Source organism: Nyctereutes procyonoides, unplaced genomic scaffold (genome assembly GCF_905146905.1).
Source record: "Nyctereutes procyonoides isolate TBG_1078 unplaced genomic scaffold, NYPRO_anot_genome, whole genome shotgun sequence".
In the NCBI taxonomy this organism is placed as follows: Eukaryota; Metazoa; Chordata; class Mammalia; order Carnivora; family Canidae; genus Nyctereutes; species Nyctereutes procyonoides.
This window is the reverse complement of record NW_026575146.1, coordinates 55,901,719-55,929,713: the sequence shown is the minus strand read 5'-3', so window position 1 is coordinate 55,929,713 and position 27,995 is coordinate 55,901,719. Positions and strand designations below refer to the sequence as shown.

The 27,995-nt window shown below is 44.8% G+C and overlaps 1 protein-coding gene across 3 annotated transcripts in view; it reads right to left on the bottom strand.

Moving 5' to 3' along the window:
- The window catches only part of KANK1 (KN motif and ankyrin repeat domains 1), a 207,786-nt gene that overhangs the window by 162,033 nt on the left and 17,758 nt on the right, over positions 1-27,995 (bottom strand). The window contains exon 1 of one of the 3 annotated variants that reach the window (XM_055309579.1): positions 9,057-9,116. The exons of 1 other annotated variant lie outside the window; for it this stretch is intronic. The gene's annotated coding sequence lies outside the window, so the exon portion shown is untranslated. Of the gene's footprint in view, positions 1-9,056; positions 9,117-27,995 lie in introns of those variants that run through there. One more of the 3 variants, XM_055309577.1, reaches the window with a different exon arrangement.

Genomic DNA, 27,995 nt, shown 5'->3' with positions numbered 1-27,995 from the left:
CCTGTTCCTCCTGCTTGTGCTCTCTCTCTAAAATGAATAAATAAATCTTTTTTAAAAAATGCTTTAAGGGGCAGCCCGGGTGGCTCAACGGTTTAGCGCCACCTTCAGCCCAGGGTGTGATCCTGAAGACCCGGGATCGAGTGCCATGTCAGGCTCCCTGCATGGAGCCTGCTTCTCCCTCTACCTGTGTCTCTGCCTCTCTGTGTGTGTGTCTCTCATGAATAAATAAATAAAATCTTTTATTTTAAAAAAATGCTTTAAGAAAGTTCCAGACCAGGGGAGCACTAGCCTGCAGGAAAAAAGAGTTCTAACCTAGTGAGACCACAATACACATGAAGAACAGGTATAAAGGTAAGAATGGGGCCCTCTACAGAGCCACAGAGTCAACCTGAGAAAGCTCTATTGCTAAGGGAATCACTTTTAAAGAGCTTCTGCACCATACCTGGAAAAAAATCTTTCATTTCTCATTTTCTTTTTCAGAAAATTAAAATGTTTTCCATTTCTAAAGAACATCCGCCTCTCTCTTTGCTCTTGTTGACCTTCCTCCTGTCCTCCAAGATTGCCAACATAAGTCTACAAATCAGAAAATATTACGCCCTTACACTTTTGACAGCATTTTTAAGTTTACAAAGCATTTTCAAGTAGATTATTTCTGGCAGGACTTTTTAAGTGTCCTAGATATGACGAAATTGGGCCTCGAGACTCAAATTCAATGGAAGTATCCCTGCATTTGGTCACGTCCATCTACATTTGTTTCACTCTTTCCAATTAAAAGTCATCATCCTTGGCTTTCCTAAGCTCAAGCAGAAAACGAAAGTGAATAACAGTATTAAGTCTGTCATTAAAAACTTCAATGTGCAGAAAAATTAAACGGATGAGCACTGCAAGAAATTTGACATGGATCCCTGTGACTTTTAGAGTTTAGAATAAATCAGTAAGACCATAAGAACAGACCAGACACTTTACAAGAAAGTGGACAAATCTGTGGCAAAAATATCCAATGCCAATGGATAAATTACCCCCAAAAAAAGGCTTGCAAAAAAGGAGTAGATCCTCATTACTCATGGTCTCCATATTTGCAACATGGCCTGCTCGGTGAAATCTCTGACCCCTCAAATCAATACCTGATGGTCACTCATGGGCTTGTGCAGTGCAGTGAAGTATCTGAGTCACTCTATGCATGTGCTCCCAGTTGAGGCCAAACAGGGCAATACTCCGCCTTCTTGTTTTGGCTCTCCTATGGTAAACAAGTGTCCATTTCACAATCACTTAGTGCCATGGGTTTTGCATTTTTGTGCTTTGGGATGATCATTCAGTTTTTTGACATGGTCCCCGAGTGCAGTGTTGGAGTGCTAAGGTCCCCGGGTGCGACAGGGCTGTGACTTGCCCTGCGGAGAGACACTGTGTGCTAGGTCAGCCTCGCTCATGCCTGAGTTACGGTGCAGTTGGCCCTGAGCTCAGTGTTTATGGATCAACAATATGTCTTTAAAACAGAAACACATTGAGGCACCTGGGTGGCTCAGCAGTTAGGTGTCTGCCTTTTGGCTCAGGTCATGATCCCAGAGTCCTGGGATCGAGTCCTGCATTGGGCTCCCTGCATGAAGCCTGCTTTTCCCTCTGCCTATGTCTCTGCCTCTCTCTCTGTGTGTTTCTCATGAATAAATAAATGAAATCTTGGGGGAAAAGAAAAATAGAAATGCATTTAAACATTTAAAACAAGGCTACGTATTGGAACTGTTGATGGAAGTGTTAATGACCAAAGCTCATAGGAACCTAAGCTCCTCTTTCTCTCCTTAGGAGCAATAGTTTAATATATACTGATTCTGTGCTCACAGCACTTTACAGAACATAAATCTCATATATAATTGGCATCGACTTTATAACAATTTTTTGCGGGGGGGGTAGTTTCCCTCTCAATTTTTCCATATTTCTCATTATTTCCTAGAATGAGCAGTTTTGCTACTATATGTCCCCTGTGATATTATAGAAACCTCCTCCCCCAACCGGAGCCCTAGGTCTATTTTTTTTCTTACTGTATCCTCTGCCTGAAAGAGAACACTGTTTTTTAATTTAACCACCTGCCATTACCAAACCCTAACAAAATTAATAATTGTCTTATCACTGAGAACTCAGTCCATATTAAAATTTTTGTGATGGTCTCAAAAGTGTCTTTTTTGCAGATGGTTTGTTCAAATAAGAATCCCAATGAGGTCTCACACTGCATCTCACTTGCTGGGACCGTTCGGAGGCTACAACACAGGGATGAGTCCTAAATGAGTTTGGAACAAGAGAAAAGGCATTCATACGACTGAAAGAATTAAGGCAGAAGCCCAGTCCATGAAAATGGACAAAATAAACAGAAATGGTACAGTGCCGGAAAGTCAAAACCAGGGCAAGAGCCAGAGATAAGGCACCAACAGTCTAAGAGCTAAAGTTGAGTAAGGAGAGTAATTGGATAAATTATTGAATTATCTTAATGGAACAAGGACATTAGATTTTAAAATCCCACTTTAGATCAACAGAGTAATGGAAGACCAGCTATTAAAAAGGAAAAACCGTACAGTCACTGTATCTGATTCGTTTCACTTCCCAAACCTTAGTTTTGCAAGCATGTTTTTACATCGTGGCACCCTAATAATTACACTATTAGTTCAAAAAGATCCGGGATAGAAATTTTATTTTATTTCACAGGGACTAAAATAAGTAAAACAACATATAAGGTAGTGACACTGGTACAACTGATTATTCTCTAGCTCCTGGATTCTTTTTTTTTTTTAATTTTTTTTATTGGAGGTCAATTTGCCAACATATAGCATAACACCCAGTACCTCCTGGATTCTTATCCAGATCACTCCACAAATTCAGAATGTTTACTTTATTTATTTATTTATTTATTTATTTATTTATTTATTTATTTAATTTATTTATTTTGCAAAAAGAAAATGAATATAGTCATGCAACTTATCAGGATGACAGCTACCATTACAGATCATTTACCAAGCTGGGCACTCCACAACCACATGAGGTCGATAATATAATTAGATCTAAGAGATGCGGAAACTGTGACTCCATGGTTAAATGGTACTGGTAGGGTCACATCTCCTAACTGACAGCAGCAGGACTCTAAAACCAGCCTGGACAACCAAGTCCGGAGCATAAGACTCAAGCCACCCTCAATCAGAGGAGAGCACAAGAAACCAAGGTTCCCAAATGTTTCGCCAGCAACCTCTGAACACACACCACTTCTCTCTGCACAGCAGACACAGACACACATACAGAAACAAGGGAATCTTGTACATGAGCAATACGTTCATTAATTTAAAAATAAGAAAATTAAGCAAGACAAACTAAATAACAAATTGTAACAAGAAGTGTTGGCAAAGATGCAAAGAATCAAGGAACCTGCGTGCACTGTAGGCATGAACTGGTGCAGACAGTATGGGCGCTCCTCAAAACATTAAAAATAAAATTACCATACGATCCAGTAATCCCACTACTGGGTATTTGCCCAAAGAATACAAAAGCACTAATATGAAGAGCTATATGCACCCCATGTTTATTGCAGCATTATTTATTTATTACAACAGTCAAATTATGGAAGCAGCCCAACTGTTCACCAACAGATGAATGGATAAAGCAGCGGTGTGTGTATACATAGTCCATTATAATGGAATATTACTCTGCCATAAAAAAGAATAAAATCTTGGGGTGCCTGGGTGGCTCAGTCAGTTAAGCATCTGCCTTTGGCTCAGGTCATGATCCCAGTATCCTGGGATCGAGCCCCTGCATCGGGCTCCCTCCTTCTCCCTTTCCCTCTGCCCCCCTGCTCATGTGCTCTCACTCTCTCTCTCAAATAAATAAATTAATTAAATCTTAAAAAAAGAATAAGATCTTGCCACTTGCAACCACATGAATGGAACTAGAGAGCATAATGCTAAGTGAAATAAATCAGAGAAAGACAACCATATGATTTCACTCAAATGTGGAATTTAAGAAATTAAACTAAGCAAGAAAAAAAGAGGCAAACCAAAAAATAGACTCTTAACTATAGAGAACAATCTGATGGTTACCAGAGGGGAGGTGTGTGGGAAGACAGATGAAATAGGTGACAGGGATTAAGGACTGTACCTGTGTCCTCTGGAAATGCTAAATCACTATTTTATACACATGAAACTAATAGAACACTGTACGTTAACTATACTGGGGTTTTAAAAAATTCTAATAGGTCTCAGATTTTTTTTTGAGTGTTCATTATCAGAACTGCCTCCAAAATTTTCTCTCCTCCCTAAAATAAGATTTTCTAAAATGCCTTCATATTTAGTCACAATTTTGTTTTTCCCCACTTGAATTAAAACAAGACAAACTCTAGAGAAGGAAGAAATAAGAACTATAACTTAGCACCCCCTCCCATCAACTTTGCAATATTTTAATTAGAGGAGTAGGACTTAAAAAATAGTTGTCTTTAGCACAGCTCTGAAAAAGTTTAATGATTACTTTAAATATGATCAATGGTGCTTGTCTACATGAAAATTAATGATGTATTATAACATTGTGAAGGTTAAAAGATTTTGTTTTGCTTCTTTTCTTAGAAGAAAGGTTGCCAGCATCTTTATCACCACTAAAAGGTCATTTCTGCATTCCAAAGGAATTTTTTTCTAATTGTATTTTGAGAAACAGATTTTCAAAGACATTTATGCACCAGGAGCCCACAGATCGTCTTAAATCAAATACTTCATATTCCAGTACAAGTCTGGACACATCAAATCTGAAAGAATTTCTTCAGGCTTACAAAACCAGCCTATGTGATTGAATTTCCAGCCAAATAGGAATCTTAAACTTTTCAGTTACTGTAAGGAGAGAAGGAAAAAGCCAGCAACACTTCTGGCGCTGAAACATCTCACCCAGGGGCACCCGGGTGGTTGAGCGTCTGCATTCAGGGTCCTGGGATGGAGTACCACATCGGGCTCCCCACAGGGAGCCTGCTTCTCCCTCTGCCTCTGTCTTTGCCTCTCTCTCATGAAAAAGAAAAGAAAAGAAAAGAAAAAAAGAAAAGATCCCCCCCCCCCCCCCCGTCCTTGTAAAGACCATCAGCATAATCTAGGAAGTAGAATATTTTACCTATTGGGTTTCCAAATCCTCATTTACATTTATTCATTTGACTCCTCTAATTTAACAGGATAGGCAATTATGGCAAACATCCAGCAGAGGAGTTTCACCCTTGTATCTAAGTCCCATGCCACCATGTGGGAGGGGGAGGAGAGGCAGGTGACCCCCGTCTTCCCAACAGCGAGGATGTTACTGTGTTTCGGGTTGTGGATGTGGTGTGAGGCCGGACAATGACTCGCAGGGACTAGCTACGGGCTCATCTAACTTCATTAGCACCTATTACTGTCCCCATACTAGTGATCCTCAGCCCGCGGTGCACAGGCCAGCCACAGCACCCAGAAAATTGTCAGAAATGTACATTCTCAGACCAATCCCTGAATCACAAAGTCTGGGAGCAGGGCCCCGTGATCTATAGTTTAAATACAGCCCCCGTGGGATTCAGAGGAAGATGACAATTGGAGAATCACTGCAATAAATGATCTTTGGCTCAGTGGTTGAGCATCTGCCTTCAGCTCAGGGCATGATCCTGGGGTCCTGGGATCGAGTCCCGCGTCGGGTTCCCCGCAGGGAGCCTGCTTCTCCCTCTCTCTCATGAACAAATGAAATCTTAAAAAAAAAAAATTAAGTGGTCATTCATTGAGACTGCCATTATATTTGAGTTCAATTTCCATGAAACCCTGAAGAACAGTTTGCTGGTCTTCAAGTATTCCTACTGGAAGTAGAGGCAAACACACAGGGAAGCTTGGGACGTACAAAAGTTTTGTGCAAGAGGGTGACTAAGGAGACCGTGAGCCCTCCACGCTCCTTCCTCTTCTCCGGGGTCCTCACAACAGCTGGTAGGAAAGGTCGCTACCCCAACTCCGGCTTCCCTGACCCGCCAGGTGACTCTGGTTGCCAGCGTCTGAGGAGACTCCCAGCACCCGCCTGCAGCGCACCCGACCCGAGGGCCAGAAGTGCACGGGCCCGAAGCGCAGGGACCCGAGCGAGCCTGAGCTCACATCCCAGCTCTGCCACGTTTAGGCCTCAGTTTCCCCACATGTGCAACAAGACGTACAGTACAGCCTTCTCCGCAGGGCCACCGTCAGAGCGAGTTAAAGCCCACCGCCCCGCACAAAGCGGCCCTCCGTGCCAGGCAGCCGTTTTCTTCCGACCTACCAGAACTCTGCGATTTTAAATACCCAAGCCTCTGGAAGAGAAAGGCTGCACACGCCTAAACCACCTTCTCTACAAAAGCGCCTGATTAATGGTTTTTTAAAATAAAGGTGACAAAAACCACAACCACATTCATTCCTGACGAAGGATCACATGATACAAAAAGAGCTCACCCTGCGCCGGAAGCAGTGTACACAGGGTCTAACCGCAACACCTTGATCAAGAGAAAACATTTCAAAATATTTTCTTTAGACATCCCTAAGCTGTTACGGGGGAAAAGCCAAGGCGCCGTACGGACTTGCGCAGGTTAGTCAAGAATGTGATTGGATGAATTAAAGACATTACAGCCTGGCAAGGCTCAAGCAGGCAGCAGGCGGGATTCCAAGTTTCTGCTGGCTGACTCCGTAATGAGTCCTCCCCCTCTTTTTCTGCAGCGGGTAACTTAATAGCCAATCCCATTTAATATTCTAATTAAAAGATCAATAAGCCATAAGGAAAGAAACCTTCCACTTAAGAATGTTTTAAACACGTTGGGGGTTGACATGAATATCATTAATGAATATTGTTTAACGAACACTCAGGAGACGATAACTTTAATCTTCACAGAGACTTGGGTTTGAGTCCTGACTTAGCCATTTCATGGGCCAACCAGCCTTGGGCAAGTCCCTGAGCTTCATAATTGATCTACCTGCTTTTACTTTTGTCCTCATCTTGTCCATTCTACACACCAGTCACAGAATCTGAATCTGTTCTCAAGCAGGCTGAAGACCCTTCCTACCTCAGGGCCTTTGCACATGCTGTTTCTCTCCCACCTCACCCCCAGAGCAACAGAGAGCTGACTTCATACTTGAAATCCTAGGAATCATTCTTATAAAACCCAACAGCCTCATATACCAAAATGGGCATAAGTAGCATCATGGGAAACAACTCTGTCTCCATGCAGTCAATCTAGATGAAAGAGGGAAGAAGCAAATTCATCTGTTTTCCCTTCGCTCCCACGGTTGCCTTTGCTCTTCCCACCTCATCTTTTCACCCCTACTGCAACTGAGAAAAGCCTGAGAGAGGGAGAGATGTTTCCTAACTTTGGCTGTTCCCAGCCAGACCGGTGGTAGTAATAATTAGTCATGAACTGTCATTCCCCTTCATGCCCACCTCCATCTCAGCTGTCCTCCTCGGCCCCTCATCTCTCCTCCTGCTTTCCCTTCGTCTCCCAAGACGGGAGACACAGCAACACAGAGGCAGGAGGGCTAGACCTCAGGACCCCTAGAGCTACGTGATCTTGGAGAAACTGCTGCACAGGTGGCAGGAAATTCATCTGGAGCCCAGGAAAAGGAGGAGAGGAGTCTGATCCTGTCCAGAGACAGGCTGTTCAGGAGGAGGATGAAAAAACAATGGGATAAAACAGAGTGATTACAGAGCTTTCTCCCCGACTGCTGGGCCTTTAAGCCCTGCCACCCACAACCCAAAGACCCAGAGCTGAGAGCCGGCAATGTTCACAGGTAGCCAGGCATGGCCTCTCACTCCTCAGAGGATCTAATCTGATAAAGGAGTCCAGGTTCTTTTGGGTCCGTGATGTTTTAAGATGACTTATCTGTTCCTGCTGCTGCTGGACCTGGAGGATTACCCGGCTGAGTATCTGCAGTCAAGCTTCTGTCTTAATGCGGGAGGAGTGGTGGACAGCACCGTGTTATTAAAGAACGAGTGGAGTTTTGTAATCGACTTTCATAAAACCCCAAGATGAGAAGTTCTCTTTTAGAATTACCGATACCTAAAAAGGTACTAAAAATTAAGACCTCATGGGGGGGGGGGGGGGACTTACCACAGGTTAAGTCTGTAAATTTATTCCACCTACAATGTGACTTTTTTTTCCCCTCCAATTTGGAACTTGTTTTCTTTTCTTTTATTTCTTTTCTTTTCTTTTCAAGATTTTATTTATTTATTCATGAAAGACACACAGAGAGGCAGAGACTTAGGCAGAGGGAGAAGCAGAGGGGAGCCAGATACGGAGCTCCATCTCAGGATCCAGGAATCACAACCTGAGCGGATGGCAGACGCTCGACCACTGAACCACCCAGGTGTCCCTGGAGCTTGTTTTCTGACTCTCTGCATCCAATCCAGTGCTGTTGAGACTGCTGACATTCCAGACATGCCCATATAGAAAGTCCTCACCCCAGAGTGATGTGGAAAAGACCCAAGCCCACCGAGAAGGTCTTCCCTGGGGAACATTCTGACCCCAGGACTGTGTGTACAATCCCCTAACCCTAATTAAGGATCATTTTCCCCCTCTAGAAGCTATCAAAAGATTAAAGCTGTCCCAGGAAGAACCACGCTCACTTCCTCCGGACAGACAATAGGCAGCCACCTGCTTGGGCTTTATTCACCAGCTTCGGAGTTCCTATGTCATGGAGTCACTGCCGTTCATACACCCCAGAGGACAAGGAGGAGAGAGAAACAAAGGAGCCAGGTGGCTCGGGCAGAGAGAAGAGTGGGGTGGCTTCTCTCCCACACCCCCACACTGCAGCCCGGGGCTCGCTGCTGCCCATCTCAAGCTGTGCGCAGACAGCTGTGTCAGCCACAACAGGAAAAGGAAGGAAAAATTGTCCTTCCTAAGAATTGCCTGGCTTTCTATTCTAAGGGAACAAAACCTGGTAAACACGAAACACAGCCTGTCTTGAAACACCACTGAGGCGTGTTAGTTGGTAACTCCTTTACCAGTTAGGTTTGATCTGCCATCAACAACTCCTTGGCAAGTAGGGCAGAGTCTGGGGTGGGGGGGTGTAACAGGCCTGAGGTCATACCTACGGCAGGAAGTCAGGGGACAGAGCTTCACAGGAGGGTCCGGATGGGGTACTCTCCACTCTCTCTATTGGAAGGCTCTGGAAAAATAGGCCCAGAAGAAGAACTGTCAAAGTGTGTGTGAAGAAGAAATAAAGTCATAGAGAAGAAAAGTTGAAAATTCATCATATATGCTTTATTTGCCTCCATTTCCTGTGGAGTAAGTGGAAAAAGAAAATAAACTTCTTTGAAATTAGTGATGATATTAAAATGAAAAGAGGGTATAGGATTTCATCTATAATTTCATGCAGTATCTAGTTCTTGAACCAGACTTTAAAATTCCTGCTCTTTATATATTTATGTCTATTTTCCCCCTCCATAATTATTGCATAAATAAAACATGTTAAAATTCTAGTCAGAGGAGCATCTGGGTGGCTCAGCAGTTGAGGATCTGCCTTTGGTTCAGGGTGTGATCCCAGGGTCCTGGGATCGAGTGCCGCATCGGGTTCCCCACACGGAGCCTGCTTCTCCCTCTGTGTCTCTACCTCTCTCTGTGTATCTTTCATGAATAAATAAATAAACAAGATCTTTAAAAAAAATCCTGATCACAAAAAATTTCCACTAAATTAGTCTAATTCCAAAAAAAATAAAAAAATCCCTTTACCACGGTTAACACTTCAGGATATGCAAACGCAGATATGTAAATACTTGGTGAGTTGTGAGAGGACCTTTGTTTATAAAAATTTCTTTGTACCTACTAGGTTGTTTTTTTTTTTCACACAAGTCGTGAATATCTCTTTGTTGAAATAAACACAGATTTGTTTGCATTCTCTTTGCAAACATTCTTGCAAATATCCCTGCTATTTACTGCTAAAGCAGTCCTAGAAAGCAAACGGGGCATCTACGCACGCTGCCAGAGATCAACAGCCTAGAAGAACCAAGTTTGCCTGCTGCAATCATGGAATCAGGAACCCTCCCTACACCACGAACAGGCCTTTAGAAAGCCCTCCTGAGTTTGTAACTCAAGTAACCCTAACAAAGGAGTCTGGATCCTTCCCTAAAGAATCACCTGCTGGTAGCCTGAAGGAAGAAAAACCTCCACTCATCATTTCCACAGAGGGTCTGCAATATGGTTTAGAAGGACGACTGATGTTACACAAGGGTAGGGATTCTCCTAATCACTCTCTCTCAGTTATTTAGCCATAGAAGATAGCCTTTCCTCAAAGGAATTACCATCCAGGATTTTTAGCACATGTTGCAAAAGGAACCAGCCAAACCAAACGACAAATAGTCTTCCCCCTTCCCCCTTGCACAGCACGGGCTGGTCCGCCAGGGAAAATGAAAAGCTCTAGTGTGTTTCATTACCGTTTTGTGGGGTTGTAGACGGAGTTAGGACTTTACAAATACCCCAAAGCCATGCTTGTGTCATCTGTCTTGTGGTATTCAGTGTGCAGGAAGAGAAGTCTTATCAGCCCTATCTATTTATTTATAGGAAAGACAATTTATTTGGAAGGGGCCTGAAATCCATCTCTACATCCAGCAATTAATTCAGAAAGGACCCACCCATGACCAAGGCTCATCGCGCAGTCCACGTGGCCGGAGGCTCATTACTGTCGCCACCAATTTAAAATTAAGACCCTTCTCGCGCTCAGCCCACGAAGTCTCACTGCTTTGAGCACTCTGCTGAAACTTCACATTAGGCCTGTTTTCATTTTGCTCAGGGGCTTCAGGTTTACCCACTGTGGCAGGGTAAAATTATTTCTGAAAACGGAAAAGACCGCTGGGCTCTTCGAACTCACCCAGGACTCTCCTCGGCCGGTCTGTTTTAACAGATTTTCATCAGGTGTCTGCCCAGTGACAGGATGTTGCGGCACGTTTTCCTGTGCATTGGACCCAGGACGCCGCCAGCCTCATGTGAGGGACTCGCAAGACTCAGCAAGCCCCTGCAGTGTGCAGAGCACAGGTTATCCAAGGAGCAGCTGCAATCTGAGAAGGCTGGAAAGGGACAGAGACAGGGAGCCGCCCATTCCTTCCTCTCCTCCCCCTGCCCCAACTGTTCCAACCACGACTGACCTGGGAACACAGTTTTGACGTTGCTGATAATGACCTGATCTGTTTCCCCAACGCTGGGGGGGCTGCTGCAACCCTAGCTGGTGAGAACCGTCCATGCTCTGTGCTTCCCAAAGCCAGGAGCGAGCCTTGCTTCCCAAGCCAAGAACACTTCCCGTCTCTCCCTCCAAGCCTGCCGGTCGAGGGGCCCCGCATCCAAGTCTTATCGCCCCGACAATGAACTGCGGGCTACGTTAGATGCGCCAGAGTGACAGCCGTCTCCCCGCTGCCAGAACAGGTTTCCCGCACCAAACGGTAGCAACACACAGATGCCTTACAAGGTGCTCAGAAATCAGGACGCACCAGTACCTTGCATCATAGTACTGGGGCGGGGTGGTGGGGTGCGGGTGTGGAAATGCCTGCAGGAGACAAGCTACAACCCGATAAGGAAGGTGACATGGCCGAGATGAGGAGACAAGAGGAGGGCAGCCACAGATGAGGCTGGGGCACAGGCCAGGAGGACTCTGCTCCCCGGTTCACACCTTCAGGTCCTGCCCTCCCACGCCCTCCACTTCACATGCAAACATCCTGAAATGGAAAGGTTCACCTCCACCGAGGTCTCTCAACCTTTGTTCAACCAACGTTTCGGGCTGGATGTGTCTGTGACATGGGGGCTGTGCACCGCAGGGGGTTCGGCGGCACCCCGGGCTTCCACCCACCAGAGGCCCATAGTGCCCACCCGCTTGGTTCGGTCTGTAACAAGCAATAAATGTCGTCGCAGATGGCCAAATATCCCCTCCTGAGCAGAACTGTTCCCCACTGGGAACTGTTGACCACCCGAAGCCACGGCACGTCGGGGTTCAGTGTGCACACCAGACAACGGCGCTGGCTAAGGGGGGGCGTGTGGCAGCGGCACCATCACCCACGGTCCAGGGACCGTGTCCACTCCCAGGGGGCTCACCTTGTTTCTAATGCCCTCAAAGGCCAGCAGGAGCCCTGCCTCACACGTGAGTCCATTCCTGTGGCTGCGTGGGATGGGATGCCGGAAACCATGCCCTTCTGCAGGTTTCCTCGAACCCCTTGGGACCCACATCCTCAGGCTCCTTTGCAGGGTGCTCTGCAGGGGCTGGCCCTAAGCCCCCTCCTCCCACCCTGGGCCTCCACCCCCAACTGGGTGATCTTGTTCCTTCACAGCTTCAGGGATCATCTGCATGGGGCGGGGAAGCTCTGCACAACCTGACCCATGGTACACACTCTCTTTTCTGAACTTGACATGCACAATTCCCACTGACACTTCCCTCTGATGTCCTGCAGACCCTACAACTCCACTTGCCCCGAACTGGGCTCATCTCCCTACGCCACACCCACCCCACACCCTCCTGGAGTCCTCCCACTTCATAGCAAGCAGCTGGGCCCCCCAGGAGCCTGGCATCACACCTCTTTCACCTCACAGAGTTCCTTCTTCCACACCTCCACACCGCCCACCTCTCTCTGGCCCCGTGGCCCCAGCCCAGGCTAGGTTTCCTTTACCCAGTGCTGCTACAGGTGCCCTGCTCCTACCCCCAGGCTAGAGGGCGTTTCCCAATCTAGGCTTCTAGTTACAGAACTCACCCGGCTTAAAACTCAATGATTTCCCACCACCCTTGAGATCAAGTTTAAAATTCCTTTTGTTTTTAAAGATTTTATTTATTTATTCATGAGAGACACACAGAGAGAGGCAGAGACACAGGCAGAGGGAGAAGCAGGTTCCCTGTGGGGAGCCCAATGTGGGACTCGATCCCAAGACCCTGGGATCACACCCTGAGCCGAAGGCGCTCAACCCCTGAGCCATCCAGGCATCCCAAGTTTAAAATTTCTTAACATGGCTAACCAGGCCCTTTAGGACCTTACCCCTACTCCATGCACTTCCCCGACCCTCCTACCCAACTCTACCCTCCAAGTCAAAATCGAACTCAACTCTTGGGCTGTGAACAAAGGATGCTTTCCCACCTCTGTCTGGAACAGCCAGCCCCTTCCAAATGGACGTCACCTGGCTAACTGCACCTCATACAATAAGACTTCACAGAGTGAACCTCCCGGCCCCCCGCCCCACTGTTCCAGTACTCTGCGATCCTAGCAGAATGTACTTCCCTCCCCCTGGGGGAGCATTTAACTCTGCAGCCAAACATGCCAGATCTCCCCGCCACCACCTATCAGCTTCTGTCTGGCTCATTCCTCCGCACGGTGCTGGCAGGTCCGCTGCTCACTGCTAACCTCCAACCTGCGATGGCTCATCCTCATGAGTGAATACCAGGGCCGGGAGCCATGGCGATGGCCAAACATACACATGGTGTGGAACTAGCCTCAAGGAAAACATCCAGGCAGGGAAACGACATAACACGAAGAGTTATATGCACTCAACAGTATGTCTCCAGACGGAAGGTAGGAAAGGGGCCACCTGGGAAAATAATGGATGTTAGGAGATGCAGAAGGGGACAATTATCAGGACCAAGTGGAGACAGTCTGGAACCTCCTGCAAGACAAGGACTAGGACTCAGGTTCTGAAAGTGGTGAGGGGCAAATCAATGGGCATAGAAATTAGCCAGAGAGGGGTTCCGGGGGCTCAGTCGGTTAAGCATCTGCCTTCAGCTTGGGTCATGATCCCAGGGTTCTCCGCGTCAGGCTTCCTGCTCTGTGGGGACCTGCTTCCCCCTCGCCCTCTGTCAAATATATGAATAAAATCTTTAAAAAAAAAAAAAAAAGAAATTAACCAGAAAGAGGTCAAATTTTGCAACAATTAACCTCTTTTGTAATCAGTTGAGTTTATCAGGTTTTTTCAAGTGAAAACATCCTTTGTGCCCCCCACCCCAAAGCACTCTTGTGGTGTGAGAACCATGGGTCACAGGGTAGGCCGACTCTCCGCCTTAAAAGCACAAGTAGCAACAAATCCAAGGCTTGAGGTTCTTCAAACATCAGTCTTCTCACAACAGACATAATTGGACAGAAATACTAATGAACAGAGTGAAAAGTTGACTTGTTACCTGCCCTCACGCTTTGGTTACACGATATTGAAAAACTGGAAAAATTTCAACCAATAACCTTTACGGGTATCATTTGTGAAGGACATACTGTACCAGGCGTCTTGAAATATGCTTTTGCTTAATTCTTACAGCCAGCCTCTGAGGGGAGTATTATTATGTCCGCTTCACAGGTGGGAAACAAGTTCTCAATGGACAGGAGAATTCTCCGTCAAATCTGACCCCTAACCCTTTGTTCTACGTCTTCTCAACCAAGTAACTGACCGAGGAACAGCGCCCAGCTGCTGTAGCCCACCTGTTTGAAGGGACTTCGGCAGGTATCTATAATTAAGGCAGGAATGTTCCAACTTGAACCAGTTGCTGTCATTTTCCTTTTAAAATTAGCTCTGGCCTGAGGCAAAACATGCCTCTTAAGTACTTCAGATTGTCAATCGTGGAGAAACCTTTACTAAAAAGCTGCAAGTTCTTTCTTTCTCCTTCCTGGATGGTTGAGAAAAAAGAATCCCAGAATGCTTACGACCTCTGCCACTCCTTTATATGCAACTTGTTACCCAAAAAAGGGGGTCCTAGGCCCCTTGGACTTTGTGCACAGTCTCCTGATCAGTTATCTGGGAAAAGAAGCCATTGACTCTGCGCTCATTACACATCAAATATTTTCCAACAGTGTCTTTCTTAAATACAGTCGTATCCTAAGTTGGGTGCGGTGATCACCTCTACTTTACCTCTACTTTACATGTTAGTGAGCAGAAGCTGAGAGGAATCCAAAGTCTGTGCTCCTTCCACTCTGGAGACCATGCTGACTCGGCCACAGTCAGCCTGGCAGGCTGTCATCCCTGCAAGAGCTCTGCTCCAAGACCAAAAAAGACAAAGATCTTAACAAGGATGGAGGGCACTAAGGGTAAGATGAGAAAATAAAAGGAGCAGCCCTGCAAAGAAATTAGATCTATGTGCAGTGTTAAAAACTCAGCAAAAGGAGCACCTGGGTGGCTCAGTGGTTGAGCATCTGCCTTTGGCTCAGGTCATGATCCTGAGGTCCTGGGATCGAGTCCCACATCGGGCTCCCTGCAGGGAGCCTGCTTCTCCCTCTGCCTGTGTCTCTGCGTCTATCTCTCATGAATACATAAAATCTCTTTAAAAAAAAAAACACCACAGCTAAATAAGTGGAAAATAGAAGACCGTCCCCCTATAGGTCTCTCAGCCTCGGCACTAGTGACTGGCTGGATAACTACTGGTTTGGGGGCTGCCCTGTGTACTGGGTGGTGTTTAGCAGCATCCCTGGCCTCAAATCACCCAATGCTGGGAGCACCCCTCCCCTGAATCGTGACAATCAAAAATATCCCCAGACACTGCCAAATGCCACCTAAGGGGCAAAATCACCACCCTCCCCTGCCACCACCAAAGCCCCTTGAGAAATACTGCTCTAAAAGAGGTGCCAAAATACATAGTAACAACTGGTCATTTCAGGGCCTTATCTTCACGAGGCACACATTTTCCAAAGTTCTTTTTCTACATGCTAAGGTGTAAATCAGCCAAATGCAAAAATCATCTTAAAAGAAGAAAAGGGGCAGCCCCGGTGGTGCAGCGGTTTAGCGCCGCCTGCAGGCCAGGGCGTGATCCTGGAGACCCGGGATGGAGTCCCACATCAGGCTCTCTGTATGGAGCCTGCTTCTCCCCCTGCCTGTGTCTCTGCCTCTCTCTTTCTCTGTTTCTATGAATAAATAAGTAAAATCTTAAAAAAAAAGAAGAAGAAGAAGAAAAGAGTGCCCTCAAAAATTATTCATTCATCAGGACATTAGCGGCATTTAAGAGATAGTGTTTACATTCCCCCAGACCTGTGGTTTGTCGAGAAATTAATTTATCCCATCCAGGCTTTGATCTTCAGGCAAATTATTTCCCGAGACAAGATTTAACTTGTGACGGACCCTACAGGCTAACCAGCTGTCAGAGCGGAACTGGCATCAAATTCCAGGTGGCAAGGGGAGAGGGTGCTTCCCGACCCTGCAGAGGGACTGTACGCAGTAACACAACCCAATGCCACCAAGGGGTCTGATTTTCCCATGAAACTGCGATACAGCTTGGCTTTGTGTTCAAAAGAGAAAGAGCTTTTTAAGAGGTGGGTCAGTTTTATGTACCAGCACTAGTATTTCTGTGACGGAAGGTTTTTGTTGTTCTTGTTTTTATTTCTTAATTTCACAGCAAAGAGAGTCACACCCAAGTAATCTCTTTGCTTTTTTTTTTTTTTTAAAGATTTCATTTATTTATTCATGAGAGACAGAGAAAGCGACAGGCAGAGACATAAGCAGAGGGAGAAGCAGGCTCCCTGGGGGGAGCCTGATATGGGGCTCAATCCCAGGACCCCAGGATCACGACCTGAGCCAAAGCCAGACACTCAACCATTGAGACACCCAGGCATCCCGATCTCCTTGCTTCTATGGCTGGTTTTCACTTAAGAGGAAAGGAGGAAGCTTCTAGTCTTCCAAGCTCTTATTCGTCTTGCACCTGTTCTGCAAGGTATATGCTGCCAGCCAGATGGAACAGATGAGCCCTGAATAAAACACTTGTTGTATCAGCATCTGCATGCTTAGCCTATAAGAATGCTGACTGCAAGTGAAGACTAAAGAGTTAATTTTACTAAGTATTCATACCTTATTTTGTGCAGTACACAGAATAAAGCACCCCTACAACCCCACCAAAGATAGCCAAGTCTTAATTCCCAAACCTAAGTATCTTATCAATGAGGTCATTGAAGATGTGCCTCAAGTTAAGGACCCGTGAGCTGAGGGGTCGCTTTTGTTATCCTGGTGGGTCCAATGTAATCATGAGTCCTTGAGAGCAGAGTTCTCTGGCTGTGAGAAGTCTTCAGAGAGACAGAAATGGGGCAACAGAAACAGTAGCTGGAGAAATCTGAAGTGTGAAAGGGATTCAATTCACCATTGGTGGCTTTGAAGATGGAGATAAAGGGTCCTGAGCCAAGAAAGGGGGTGGGGGGCTCTAGAAGTTGGGACAACGAGGAAACAGATTCTCTCCCAGAACCAGCCCTTCCCACCCCTTGATTTGATTCCAACGCATCCTATGCTGACCTTCTAACCTACAGAACACTAAGATAACATATTTGTGTTGCTCTCGGCCTTAAATCTGAGGGCTCTGTCATGGCAGGGATGGAAAACTAATATAGTTTTTGGTGGCTGGAAGTGGGCTGCTGTTGTAACAAAAACCAAGAATCGTGGCAGTGGCTTTGGAACTGGGTGGTGGGTGAGCCTGCCGGAATTTTGCGGAGCACTGTGGAGAAAGTCCAGACAACCTTGAGCATACCTGTGAGGAGACACAGGGACAGTAAGGAGAGCTAGGGAGACGCTCAGAAGGAAGTGAAGGCCATGGAGGAGGAACCCCAGATTGCCATCGAGACACTCACGTTGTCAAGAGCAAAGGAAATCACAAGGACTACCAGTCTAGCATCTGCTGCTTGCTGTGGACTGAGAAAGAGCAGTCCCCAAGGGGTAGAAGGCACCTGAACATCAGAGGGGTGATCCCGCTGTCCTGCCAGGTGACCTGGGGTTAGACAACCCATGGGAGCCACACTTGGGGATGACCACAGCACCCACCTCGCAGTAGATGAGATTAATGAGGTCACGTGAGCAGAGCTCTCGTCCAGTGCCTAGGATGGGACAGGCACTCAAAAATTCTTGTATCCGAGCTTAGAAAGAAGCTTGGCTAGAGAGGAAGGCATCCTCTCTAGCATGGGATAGAAAGCATGGGATAAGTCTTCCCTAGGGAGGACTGAGGATCCATGCATAAAAGAAGGGAGGAGAGGCAAACCTGCATGTGCAGGAAGCCAGTGCCACATAAATCAAAGGCAAGATTCGGGAACTCAAGGCAGAGAAAGACAAAAAGGGGACCGAACTGTTTCTCTGGGTGACTCTATTACTGGAAATGTGCCAACTGCAGCCTGAGAACACTGGGCAGAGATACTGTGCCCCTCTCGGTGCCAACTTGGACAGGAAGTGATGCGGCTGGGTCCCACGGTCGAGAAGCCAGCGGGAGGGGGTGACGGGGGGCATCCTCAAAGAAAGACATCATTTTTAATTCTCCAGCTAGGCTTCCTACCTCAGCCTCCCCCTCGCCCCTGCCTCCCACCCATCTCCATCCATGAAATTATAATATACAATGAGCATGAGAAAGACCATGATTGTTCTGACAGGGGCCCAGCAGAACAAAAATTTTGCAGACGCTCCTAGAATTTTGTACGTAGGAGGAGTGACAGGTATTGTCCTATTGGAACAATATATATATTTTTTTAAGTTTTGGTGCTTTCCTAAAGTTTCTGGGAGAAGACATCCCAAGGAAAGAAAAGAAAGTCACCAAAAGCATTTGAATATCCCTTCTGTCTTTTTTTGCATCTGTGCCCTCAACTATAAATTACCCAGGATTCGCAGTCGAGAGTTAAATGCCAGCCAGCAGGGTAATGCATAACTAAGAGCAAGAAAAAGGCACCTTAGAAATGATGAAGATAAAGCCAAGCAGCAAGGAATGACACCAGTCTCCCCTAGTAGGTTGGTAAGATAGGTGTCTGCCCACACAGTCCTCCTTTTCTGCCTAAGAGTCACTTTCTTTCTTTGAAGAAAACCTCCCAGCACCTGCAGAGAAGACACCACTCTTCCGTTTCTGTCTGCTGGCAGTAAAATGCCCAGCCTCCCGGGCAGTGTGATGAAGGCACGCATGTTTATGAGCCAAGCACATGTACCCACTGAACACAATGATGCTTTCAAAAAAAGAACAAGTTTCAAAAGTTCTGCCAACAATCCCATTGTTTTGGATTCACAAACTGGAAACGCATACATTTCTGCACTACATTTTCTGAATTTTGTCAAGTTGGGTAGATCTAAAGGCCCATTCTTCACACTCCCACGGTTTGTCACTCAGTGCCCTTTCCAAGTAAACCCAGAAAGGCAGTTATTGGAGCAGATGCATTATCTGGGTGGGCACAACAACAGGACTGGATCTTATCTCTGCCCACCCCCACCTTTCTCTGCTCCTCAAGCTGCAAACCTCTGCTCACCCTGGGGATTAAAAAAAAAAAAAGCAGCAGAGTAAAGAGCTAGATGATTTACCCTCTCCTCCTTATCTCAACCCAAATCTCTAGAATCTGGGAGTGTCAGCAGGTGAACCTCCAGATCCTCCTGAAAGGAGGATGTGCCTAGTGATTTGGTTTTGCTTTTCATAAACATGAGAAGGAGGAGAATGGCTCGGAGACAGTAAGATAATGAATCTAGCTACTGAAAACAAATTCCAGTCTACTGCTTGAAGAGGAAAACACCAAGATGGGTGGGAGGTGTTCAAAGCTCCCAGGGACCTCTGCATCTGCATCGCCCGCTCCCATCAAGAGCTAGCAATGCTGCCCCAGTTTTGACCAAGCTGGAAGAACCAGCCTCTCTTATCTGGTACTTGTCACCAAGGTGATCTGGACACCAGAACATAATCTGGTAAAAATGATTAAAAAAAAAAAAAGATTCACAATTCAAATAAGTCAAATAGTTCAGGACTGGGAGATCTTAACAGTGTTTTTTGGAGGATAAAAATACACATGTATGAGACATACACCTCTTCTGAAGGCATAAGAGCTTTCCTAGGTTAAGTACTCGGACTGTGCCAGACACTTAAAATACATTGTGCATTATTTGATCAATTCCTTACAAAGAACCAGTAGCTCAGTGTTCATTCTTCACTTGAGGAAACCCAGGCTTAAAAATGTTCAACGACATGCCCAAAGTCACAAGTTGGTAGACCTCAACTCTGAACCCAAACTTAGGCTCAGACCCTAATGCCTATGATACACGGTGCTCAGCAAGAGAACTCCAAGAACAGCAAGGACTCCTCCAAACCGCCCCGGGGGCCCAGCAAATTTTACTGACAAAATTAATGATTATCTCCCTTTTCAACCACCTTTGTTCCTGCAGGTGAAAACCTCACACACCCAGCTTTGCCTCTGTCTGACAAGACGTCACAATAACTCCCTGGCGCTACTTCTAAGCAATGCACATATTCCAGAATGCCTTCCTCTTGAAAGCGTCACCTCTGCGTGACAAGACTCCGATTCCCAAACTGCCCTGACCCGCAACTGCATGGCACCTGGTGCATCACCTTCTGGGTGTTACCCAGCCTCCGACCACAGCCACCTGCCACCTTCCACCTACAGCTGTGTGTACACGGTTTATTATCCCACAACGGCTATTGCTCCTCCTGGCTGAGAGAGAAGAAAAACACAGTTGATTGAGGTGCTGCCGTTGGGAAGGAAATCTCTCAAGTACTCCAGAAATCTGGAAGTCCCTCTCTTCGTAAGAAGCTCGGGTGGTTTTACCCAACTTTCCAGAACGAGTGAAGACTGACTGTATTTTAGTCCCAAGCTTAACCAGCAAATTGTAGACACAAACCACACAGCCTAGTGAAGATTCTCTAATAAGAAATGTGACAACTGTAGATCCCAACATTCAAAAAAATTATAAAGTAGAACGGTGGTTGTCAGGGACCAGGAAGAAGGGGAAATGGGGAGTTAGTGTTTAATAGGGACAGAGTTTCTACCTGGGAAGATGGACAGTGATGATGGCTACGCAGCAATGTGAATGAACTTAATGCCACTGAAACGTACTAAACGTGGCTAAAATGGGAAAATATCAGCAAAACTTATCTTGCCATTCAAGTGAGTGCGTCCTTTGGAAAACTCTTGCTTACAAAGGGAAAGGAGGCCACAGCACCTCCCAAAGCAAATCACTGCGACATCCTGGCACTACATGGAAGAATTTAAACGTGAGTTAAATTTTTTCAGAGCTCCTGAAGAAAAAAAAAAAAAGATGAATGCTCTTGAGTTAGTTTCTACTCTGCATATACTCTATGTCTAGGTGAAGCCAAAGTTCTCTTTGAGTCCCCTGAGGAAAGGACTGACCACAGCGTCTTAGAGCAGCCCGCTCATTCATGTCTGGGTCTCTTGCAAAATTCACATGTTGAAGCCTTAACCCCTAACGTGATGGAATCTGGAGGTGAGGCCTTTGGGAGGTGACAGGGTTGAGGGGAGGTCATGAGGGATCAGTGCTCCCAGAAGAAGAAGTAGAGTGACCAGAGCCCTTGGTCTCTCCACCACATAAGGACACAGCAAGAAGCACCAGCCAGGAAGCAAAGTCACTCTCCCCGGAACCCAACCATGCAGCACTTCCATCTTGCACTTCAGCCTTCAGGACTGTGAGAAATACGTGGTTGTTAAGCCACCTGGGCTGGGGTATTTTATTATAGCAGCCCAAGCTAAGACAGGTCTCCTCTGCATTATATCTGCACTTGCACTCACATCCAGTTAATGGTTCCAACTCCTTGCCATCGGGAGAAAAACAGTTCCTAAAATGACTCACCCGTACACCTGTACTGTGGGCACCACAGCTAAGGTGGGCATCCACACGAGTTCTCTTCTCTTTCTTGGTGTCACAATACAATATGGCAGCAGCCTGGCTCCTACAGACACACACTGAGAAGTGACAACTGTTTCTTCCACTCTCAGAGGCTTTTCAGAGTAACACTGAGGAGATGTCGAAAGGCTGTCATGACTCAGAATGAAATGGTCTCTGGTTCACTGCAATCTCTTTTTTTTTTTTTTTTTCATCTCAAATGAAGGTTTTGCACTAGGAAAACCACCAAAGCTGCTGCATCCCCAGCTGATTACTGATACTGGATTTTCAACACCTGAGAATGAACTAAATTGCATCTCAAATGACTCAGAGTCCCCACCATCAAGCCTCTCACCCAACCCTCCAACTTAAGAGTTTTGCTTTGTGATTGCTGACCTATTTAATCATGTTTTTCTTCCCTCAAGACTAAATGCTCTGACTTGTAAACCAATCTTGATCCCAAAAGTGAATAATTAAGTACTTTTTACCTGTTTTGGTATCTTGTTTCCCCCCACTGGAAAAAACCAAAAATAGTAAGCTTAACATTTGCAAACCCTAAACTGTACTAACATAGGTCAGTTACTCCTGAGTGACATAAAATGCTGATTGGTCTCCTTTAAATTTTCCACAATTCACCTTTAAGTGTCACTGCAAAATTGGCAGTTAATATCCACATCAACAATAAAATAAAACAAAATAAAAACCTGATCCTCCCTAATATCAAAACAGATTAGAAAACCCTTAATAATGAGAAGTGTCACAATTAAAACATGAATAGCAAGGATGATCAACAGAAAAGTCAAGAAATGGACACACTAGCATGTGGGATTTAATATATGATAAAGGTGGCATTTCTGACCAAAGAAGTAAATGGATTATTAAGTAAATGGCTGGGAAAACTAGTAGCCATCTGTGTTATAAACTAGTAGGGATCCCTACATTGCAAAATAAATTCAAGATGGGTGAATAATATAAATCTAAAAACTGAAGGCAAAGAAGTAACAAAAGCAGCCCTGGACAATTAAAAAATAATAACTTTAGGGTAGGGAAGGCCTTTTACTCTTTATGGTATTAAATTCAAAAGCGTTAAAATAGGCAGCTGATAAAACTGTTCTACCTGGAGAAAGGCAATATAATCCAAGCCAAAAGACAAACGGCAAACTAGGAACATCTCCAACTCTCATCACACATAAGGGGTTCATTTCTCTTGTACATAAAGTGACACAAATTGATAACTAACAGCTCAATAGCAAAGGATAGAACAGTTCACAGGAAGGTAAATACAAAGGGCTCCTATGGGCTCATGAAAGGATGCTCAACCTCCTAAGCGAAATGCAAATTAAAACCACATGAGATACTGTTATTCACTTATCAGATTGGCAAAGATGAACAAGTTTCATAACATAACACATTGGCAAGGATGTGAACAGACAGGTATTTCGTACCTTGCTAGTGAGAGTAAATATATTAGCACATTAGCACAGTTTCTATGAAAGACATTTGGGGCAATATCTACTCCAAGTACAAATGCCATGTATCCTTTTACACAGTGATTCTGTATTTAGGATTTGATCATATGTGAACAAAATAATATATGTGCAAAGTTATCTCTTGCAGGATTGTCGCAAATAGCAAAATCAAAAGGAAACCAATTTGACAAAATACAGAGTATTTGTAATAAGAAAATACTATGCTGCTCTGTTTAAAACTATAAAAATGTAAGAAAAACTCTATCTGGAGGAATTTTAAGATGTTTGGTTATATAAAAAGAGTAAGGTGCATAATAATATGTAAAAGTATGTTATTTGGGATTTTAAAGGGGGGAGAGAATATGACAACATATACACACACTTTTTTTTATTTAGTGTTTTTTAACTTATGAGTATCATCAGAAGCAAGAACCCTGATTTCTGAAGAGGGAATATGATGGCTAGTGGGAGGAATTGGGAGACTTTTCATTCTACCCTTCTATATCATCTAAATTTAAGCCATTTGTTATCCATTTGAAGATTGTCTTTTAATTCCACAAAATGGTTATAAGTAACGCTGACAAAATTTACCAGAAAATTGAATAAGAAGATAAAGACCTAGAAAACAGAACAGAAAAAGAAAGAGGATTGCTTCAGAAGGACCAAATATTTGAAAATGGAATTTAATCAATAGAAAAGAGGGAAAGCTATCAAAGATAATTAAATAAATTTTCCAATAACTAAAAAATATAAGTCACTAGGTTGGGAAGCCCACAGAGAGGCAAAAAAAAAAAAAAAAGTCAATGAAAACAGGCCAATAATGTATCTGGGACAAAGAAAAGACCTAAAAGCTTTTGAAGAGAACAAGGGGTAAAGGTTCCAGCTTTCATATAAAGATGGAATTTTAGGGAGCAATCTTTTGAAAGATCTCAGAGAAAAGAATTTCTAAGCTAGGACTGTATACCTAGCTCAACTATCAAGTGTGGGTCGGGGCAGAGACAACTTAGACATGCCAAATCTAAAGAAACATCTCTTCCATGAAACCTTTCTCAGAAGCTATTGGCCAATGCCCTCTACCAAGATAAGAGACCAAAAGAGACAAGGAAAGAGGATACCACAGGATCCAAGAAGGAAAAACACAAGGCATCTCTGGGTTGATGGGAACACTTCATTAGGACTTTTAAGAGCAATGGATCGGATAGCTACCCTCTGGTCTTCAAACATAAAGAGAAGGTTAGTCTTCCATTTGAGGGTAAATCAGTGAGAAGTGCATACAGCTAAAAAACAATTATTAACTCTGGGTAAGAACAAGCTGTATGAGGAAGGAAATGTTCCAATGACACATCTCAGTTGTGAATCATTTTCATAGTAATAATAATAATATAAACATTATACATTAATTAAACAAAAATTGTATTCAGATGATTTAAGAGTATTGGAAGAAATTATAAGAACTACAGTCTCATCTTCCACAGTACGAAGACAGTAAATAATATCTAGAATAGGCCTATCCAACTGAATATCCAAAAATAACATAACAAAATAAACATCTAATTTTTATTTTAAAATGACTAGGATGGAAAAATAAAACAAAAATTCCTAGTGCTTTTGTGTTCTCTGACACCCGATTTTTGTGAGAGGTGGAAACAGGGAGATATGTGGATCTGTACAAAGAATTTAAGGAAAAACAACTTGAACAAGAAACAAAACTAATTTGTCAGAGCCAATGGCTCTAGGTAATAGGATTTTTTAAAACATTTTATTTAAATTCAATTAATTGACATATAATGTATCACTGGTTTCAGAGGTACAGGTCAGTGATTTATCACAAACTAAAACTACAGCTCCTTCAAGTACCAAATTCAATTTGTTTAAAAACTAGGTGTGTGGTTTCCAAAGAGTTACTGGGCAATCTCCAATCTGGTTCTAATGATGACAGTGGCCATGGGAGCAGGGAAATTGGCACATCCCTTGAGGCTCACTATCCTAGAGCACAGTGCCCACATCACCACATGCCTGCTTAAATAAGAGGACAACACTTACTGGAGTCATTAACTCAAATTTGGCCAACTCAGAAGTAGGAAATTCTGCAGATTTTCATAAGCATCTATGTGACAGAACTTGCTAAAACTGTCCAAATTAAGAAGATATTTCTCCAAAGATTTTAAGCCAAGGTGAAGTTCCAGAAAGACTTTTAAGCTATGGCTTTGTTTATTCCACAAAACTGCCCCCATCTGGAAAGCATGCACTAGGACATCTGTTCTTATGTGTCCCAACTGAACAGCCTGCCATTAATTCAATCCTCTGGGTTTTGACCAACAACTTATTTTGTTGAACGGTGGCAAGAAATTCTTCAAAGGATCTTCTGTCAGAAATTAGTATCCTTGGGTCTAAAGAAGCAGAGTTTGCAGTTGACAGTAGCTTACAAGTATATTAATACTTGTACGTGTGCAATTCAATCAAATAAAAGCTTTTGGAGAGGTAGCATATGAAAATCACTGTTTCAGAGGACTCATCAAACCTGTAAGCTGCACACTCCCTAAAACAACGACACTGATTTAGCTGAGGTTCAAAAGAAAGCCAGCTATAAGCAAATATCTTCTATAAACTACCTCTCCTTTGCAGAATGGATTTGAATTCTTACACACCATTTATGCCCAAAGGTTACTTTGAAGGGTCTAATGATAAAAGACATAGTTATTGTCAAAAAATGAAAAGAACTCCCAGACAACTTTTTATCAAGTGAAGGCTGGGGAGAGGGCAAAGGAGAAGAGGGGTTGTATTATTTTACCAACATAGTGAAGTAGAGCTGAGCATCAGACTTAGCTCCTGGCCTCCTAGTAGCCAGAGCAAAAAGGGAAATATGATGAATTATGCAACTTTCATAACTGGAGAAAAAATTAAAAGTCCCCGTTTATCAGGGAAAGAGATTTTTTTTTTTCTTAACATGAACTGACACATACAGCTTCCCTATAGGAGGGACTGAACGGGACAGTGAACCCTTTTTAGTAGCTCATCCAACAACAAATATCTATTAAGCACCTTCTGTGTTGTTTCCAGGCTCTGTTCTAAGAGTTTGGTATATGTGAGCCAACAAACCAGATAGAGAGCCCTACCTGGGGGAAGGCCATATTCTGCCCAGGTAGAAAGACAATAAACCACAAACATAATAGTAAGTTCCATGATGAGGGAGGGCTCGGTCAGGGGGCTAGGGGTAGTGAGAGGATGACGATTTCAATTCTGAATCCACAGTCAAGGTACAGGACAGTGACATGGGAGCAAGCACCCAGCATGAGCAGACATGGGGATGAGAACATCGGAGGTAGAGGAAGCAGCCAGTGCACAGGCCCTAAGGGGAAGCACAGAGGCAAATTTGAGGAAGACCAAGGAGGCCTGGGCTGTTGAGCAAGGGTGAGGGGTGAGTACAGGAGAGGAAGGTGGACAGTACCAAGGGACTCGCTCAAAAGAGTCCCAGAGTTCACTGTAAAAACTTTTATGAAAACAGGAAGCAAAAAGGGGGTTTGAGCAAAGTCCCATCATCTGACCTTTGTTTTTAAAGAGCCACTATTGGGGCTCCTGGGTGGCTCAGTTGGTGAAGTGTCTGCCTTTGGCTTGGGTCATGATCTCAGGGTCCTGGGATCGAGCCCCAGGTCAGGCTCCCTGCTCAGTGGTCGTCTGCTTCTCCCTCTCCCACTGCTCCTCTTCCTGCTCATGCTCTCTCTCAAATAAATTAATAAAATATATTTTTAAAATTTTTAAGAAAATAAAGAACAACTGTTGAGAATAGATCTCAAGGACAGAAACAGGGAGACCAGTTACAAGGCTCTTGTAGTAATCCAGGCGAGAGAGGATGGTGGAAATGGAGAGGAGGAAGATTCTAGATAAATTCCTAAGGGAGAGTCAGCGGGATTTGCTAATGGACTGAAGTGTGAGAGAAAAGAGAGTGAAGATAAACACACAGTTTTAGGGTTTTGCCATCAATGGAAACAGGAGAAGCTGTGGGAAAAACAAGTTTGAAGATAAACCAGAAATTGTTTTGGCCACATGAGGTGGCCACAGAACACAACTGGGTGGAAATATGAGGAGGTAGGTAGTTGGGCATATAGGCATGGAGTTGGGGAAGAAGTCAGAGCTGGAGAAATAAATGTGAAATTGACCAGAATATTAATAGCACCTGAAGCCATGAGACTGGATGACATCACCAAGGGAATGAGAGTCTACAGAAAAGAACAGATCAAGGACTGAGCCCCCTTGGGCCCTCCAAAAATCAAGGAGATGAAGAACCAGTAACGGAAAGTGAGAAGGAGTGGCCAGTGAGCTAGGAGGAGAACCAGCAAGCGTACAAAATTTGTAACATGAACATGCTTTATGTTGTCCATCAATAACAGCGAAGGGCGTCTCGTCAAAGTTCAGGGAAAGTGCTTCTTGGAGAAGCTACGGCACAGCTAGCCAGGTATTTAGCTTCTGGCCCATTCTGGCTCGACTACCAGGAGCTGTCAGCACCGAGGGAGGCAGTGAAGGGAAAGCCAGAGCAGGTCACAGGCTGGTGGTCATGAGAACACGGACAGGCACACGCTCCTAGCCCAAGGAGCTTCCCAGGGCCTGCAGAGCGACCTGGGTCAGATGCCAAAGCAGCTCATCGCAAAACACCAACCGCAAACCCAGCGTTAGTGTGCAGTGCCTTCCCGGCTGTTCCTGCCCACGGGCCACTGCCTGCTGCCAGTTTAACCCCACTGTCAGTCCTGGGCTTGCGCGGCACACCCCACGGCCCACCACGAGCCCCTTCCTCGTTAGCGAAAGGGCCAGGAAAGAGTCACTTGCTAGAGTCTCGGTACAAGAGCCAGAGACCCCAGCAAGCCGCGGGCATACACACCTGTTTGTGAGAACAGTGACAAAGGGCCCAGAAAGGGGATTTCTTTGTCTCTCCTTCGCTCTCTGTGCACACTTCATATACATTTAAGGGCCCTCTTAACATGCCTGAATGCACCCAGTAGGCACAC